The following is a 5,196-nucleotide window of genomic DNA, read 5'->3' on the forward strand; positions in this document are numbered from 1 at the left end:
ATGGGATGCTATGGTAGGAGACCCAGAGGACCCCACCGCTGACACAGAGACGTAAAAAAAGCCAGACTTGAGTTTGGCAAAACTTTCTTGGGGAAACCAAAAATCATTCTGGGAGAACATCCTGTAGATAGATGAGACCAAAGTAGAGCTTTTTGGTAAAGCAGTTTACAGACAACGAAATGAGGCCTTTAAAGAAAAGAACACGGTCCCTACAGGCTAATATGGTGGAGCTGGACCGATGTTTTGGGGTTGCTTTGCTGCTTCTGGAACCTGATGCCTTGACTGTGTGCATAGCATCAGGAAATCTGAGGACTACCAAATCATTTTTGGGCGCAATGTAGGGCCCAGGTCAGAAAGCTGGGTCTCCGTCAGAGGACATGGGTCTTCCAGCAGGACAATGACCCATGGCACACTTCAAAAAGTACCCAGAAATGGTTAAGACAAAGCACTGGAGAGTTCTGAAGTGTCCGAGATGAGTCCAGATCTTAATCCCATAGCACAACTGGGGCATGATCTCAAATCAGTAGTTGGGAGAAGGCACCCTTCAAATGTGAGAGACCTGGAGCAGTTGGCAAAGAGTGGTCCGAAATTCCAGTAGGGAGGTGTAAGACATTAGTCTGGGAAATCCCGCCCCACTTCTTCCGGCCAAATTGATTTTGCCTCTGCAGTGGGTCTGGCCAACTTCGGATAGCCGTTTATTTCAAGATTTCCAGAATCCTTGGAGCCAATCACAAACTGGCTTTTGGCTACCTGGCGCGCCCTTGGCGGATTTAAACTTACCACGGCTACGTTACAAAATCTACTGCACGGAGAGTTTTTAAACATTGGACATGGTGGCCGCCGAAGCACCGCAAAACTTCGATAAGGCAAGTTTTCTTTGAAAACATAACAGAAACTTGCCCTGGAACAATTCATACAGAAAAAATATGTGTTTGCTTTATTACCGATCGTTGTATCGTTGTATAGTATTGTTGGTCTGATTGGTTAAAGGCGTGTCCAATTACGTGAGTGAAGTGGATCGCTAATGAGTAGTTGGCCAGACTAACTGAGCAAATGGAATGCAGTGAAGGGGCAGGGAATTCCCAGACAAGTAAGACACCTCATTAATGGTTACAGGAAGCAATTTCAGATATTTGTATTTCTTTATTTTTAAGGGTGTTCTACCCATTATAAAGTTGAGGGTGCCAATAATTTTGTCCGGCCCTTTTTTGAGTTTTATGTGGAATGAAGTCAGATTTGGCATTATTTCTCAGATTTTTTGTGTTTTTCCAATGCAAACTACAGTGCTTAGCATCTTGATGTTATCTATGTTTATGAGTGCTCATGTGCTTAGCATTATGTTGTTGTGTTTGTGTATGAGTGCTCCAGTGCTTAGCATGTTGTTATGTTTGTGTATGAGCGCTACAGTGCTTAGCATGTTGTTATGTTTGTGTATGAGCGCTACAGTGCTTAGCATTGTGTGGCTTAACATGGAAGAATGGGTGTGATGAGTCATGAGCTCACAGCTGAGATTAATGGAGCAGATGCTTGGAGATAATGGATCGTTTACATAATTCCCAATTACAGTGAGCACACACTTCCCTAATGAGAACACAGGGCTTGTCTGAGTGAGTGAGTGAGTGTGTGTGTGTCTGTGTGTGTCTGTGTCTGTCTGTGTGTGTAAAGAGAGTTTTTGATAACGTCTGTAAGGAGTGGACTGAGTTTGTAAAGAAGGTGGTTCCATCGCTATGTGTGTCTGCATAGGTGTGTCTTCCTCAAAGTGTGTGAGTGTGTGTATTTGCATGAGTGTTTGCAACGGCTGATGGACTGTACTTGTTTCTGCTGCTTTCCATGATGCCGCTTGCTGATTGGCACAGCCGGGGCTCCTAGGTCCTCCCAGGGCGCCCTCTGATTGGATTGTCTGCGGGAGGTGAATGATTTGATTGTGAGCCGTGGCTGGATTTAGAAGTGATGAACGATCGCTGCCCTGGGACTGCATAGTGAGCAAGGCCAGTGTGAGAGAAGGGGAGAGGGGAGCTTGGATGCACTGTGGTGCAGTTGGGGTGCAGTGCTCAGAAGCCAGCAGTAGATGATGAGAGAATGTATGGTGTGCATGTGTTTATTTGACAGTTAGATCATTCTGAGAACCTCCAGCAGAGTTTTACTCCCTTCCAGAATCTTGATGGAGACTTGGCATCAGAATGACTTGTTTGTGTGTGTATGAGAGAGAGAGAGAGAGAGAGAGAGAGAGAGAGAGAGAGAGAGAGAGAGAGAGAGAGAGAGAGAGAGAGAGAGAGAAGGAAACTAAGAAAGTGGAAGATCAAGAAAGATGGTGACACTGACAGCCCAATTTAAGAATCTTAAATCGTTTGCCTGTGAGCCTGTTATAAAGGAAAGAACTCAGTGGTTGTCAGGACACAAGCACACACACACACACACACACACACACACACACACACACACACACACACACACACACACACACTCTCTCACTAACACACACCTACACAAATCACCCCTACCTTGACACACTTTCTCCTTTCTCAGGCTTTCTTCACAAATCTATATCCAGCATATATTACATAGATATTGTGTGTGTGTGTGTGTTTCTGTGTGTGTGTGACACAAAAGAAGCCCTCTCCCCCTCTTCTCCTTTTGATGGATCTGTGTCTGGGTCTTGTTGACTCGACCTCTCTCCTTCTTTGTAACTTCTTTGAAATAACTCACCATGCCAGAGACCCTTCAGGTCTGCAGGCCAGGCTGTGTGATGATCACGATCACGATCAGAACTGGTCCAGTGTGGCTCCCATAAAGGGCTTATCCAACTTACACACAGACACACACACACACACACACACACACACACACACACACACACACACACACACACACACACACACACACACACACACACACATACACACGAGCACACACACACACACACACACACACACACACACACACACACACACACACACACACACACACACACACACACACACACACACATACACAAACATATTGTGCAGATGTGCTGAATACAGATGTGCCAATGTTCTGCAGTAGATACGTCTCCCAGAACATGAGTTTTTCTCTTCATACAAGTACACTGAGAAGGCTTTTCAAAAATACTTACCCAGTACATGCATGTACATGCTGTCTTATTGTCTCAGACTGGACCACAGTGAGAGTTGGAGAGAGACTGTGGGTTGCAGAACTGCACTGTTTGGCTTAAAGTACCACATTTCCCAGTGGCCGTATCCCAAAGAGCCAGTGTAAACAGCTTGGGTTCATTTGAACAAAACACAGCCCTTTGTTAAGCTTAGGATTCTTGTTATGGGTATGGTCCCATCTTTTTGTATCTGCGCGTCCCTCTCTTTCTGTGTGTGTGTGTGTGTGTGTGTGTGTGTGTGTGTGTGTGTGTGTGTGTGTGTGTGTATGTGCTTGTGTGTGTCTGTGTGTGTGTGTGCTTGTGTGTGTGTGTGTGTGTGTGTGTGTGTGTGTGTGTGTGTGTGTGTGTGTGTGTGTGTGTGTGTGTGTGTGTGTGTGTGTGTGTGTGTGTTGTGTGTGTGTGTGTCTGTGTGTGCCAGCTTTAGTTGCTCCACGTAGTGGCACAGTGACAGTGTAGAGGACAGAAGGGAGACTAGAGGCTGGATAATAGGGGCTTGGGCAGGATTTGCTGATTGTAACAGTTGGTCGTCTGACAATCACCAAACAAAACTCTCCATCCTTCCCAGAGAGCCCGTGCACAGTCATCGTTTATTTGATAAATGGGTCCCGCTCCTTGCTGCTCGTGTGCAGTATTGATCTTATGGAAGTGGAAAATGGGTCCTGGCAAAAATATGTTTTTTTTTTTCTCTCAGTAGTTAATCTTATATTGTGGATGTGGCTCACACTAGTCCTGTTAAATAATTGAATCCCGCTGTGGTCTGTGCCCTCAGATATACAGGCCGTGTGGATTTTTGTAAAGTCAGGTGCTGAGGGATGAGTTTTCACACAAACTTGGTGACACACAGGAGACGTGTGAGATGATGTGTATAGTATGTGTGTGTTGGTGTGAGTTTACAAATATATATTGTATATGTAAATATCTAGTGTGTGTGTGTGTGTGTGTCTGTATATATATATACATACATATATACATATATATGTATGTGGCCTGCACGTCTATTTTGTACATGAATTTCACTGAATTGATTCCAGTGACCAATTAGCATGTTTACTGTGTGTGCGTATGTGTGTGCGACTGTGTGTGTGTGTATGTGTGTGGATAGCATCCTACCTCTACATGAACCAGGAAACCTGTTCTGCCGGTAGAGGGTTGGCATAACTGCCCTTATAGCAGCTATATCTGGAAAAGTTTCATAGGAACTCCGTTATGACAAAGGTTAATATACATAAAATGCTGCATTGTACTTCAATTTCACAACACGCTGGGTAACAAAAATCAGACTTCTAATTGTCTGTGCATGTGCATGCAGATGTGTGTGTGTGTGTGTGTGTGTGTTTCACATTGACTTTCACACAAGGGTCTGTATCTCTTGTGGAACTGACTCTTCTCCTAGGGAATAGAACCAGGCAGAGCCTAGCATGGGAAAGCTGAGTGCAGTATTACTAATGTAATCAAATCGCTCCATGGCTCCCCATGCAGAGCAGACCCCCAGATATGTGCACACCAGTTCCCCAGGACATTTACGAAACCGACCCGCTTGGGTTTGCCTTTGTTCACAGACCACCCTGTGCGCACGGGACCCCTTGGGCCATGGTCTTTCTCTCGTGCCTCCCTTCTGTCTGTCTCCCTCTCTCGCTCGACTGTTTCTCTTTTCTCAGTCGCTTTCGGAGGTCCCCCAGTACCATGTGCATAAAATGATAAAAACATTTGATTCAGTTGTGTGAAATGGTATTGTGTGCCTTGAAATGAATGCCAAAGAGAGGCATGATAAATATGCATGTGTTCAGCCTGCGTTGAGTGCTTGTGCCTGTCTGGCAGGGGAAAGATTGCCTTGGATGATTGCTAATCCAGGAGTGTATCGATGACAGCTAGTCCACCCACCCCTCCCCTCCTCTCCCCTCATCTCCTCTCCCCTCTCTGTTTCTCTCCCCCTCCAAAAACTCACTCCAAATCTCATCTCTGAAAATGTAATCAGCTTCGGATGGAGAGCTCTGAAAACTATTCACTGTGTGTGTTACTATTTTCAATCCTTCCTTTTTTTCTTC

This window comes from Sprattus sprattus (assembly GCF_963457725.1).
Source record: "Sprattus sprattus genome assembly, chromosome: 16".
In the NCBI taxonomy this organism is placed as follows: domain Eukaryota; kingdom Metazoa; phylum Chordata; class Actinopteri; order Clupeiformes; family Clupeidae; genus Sprattus; species Sprattus sprattus.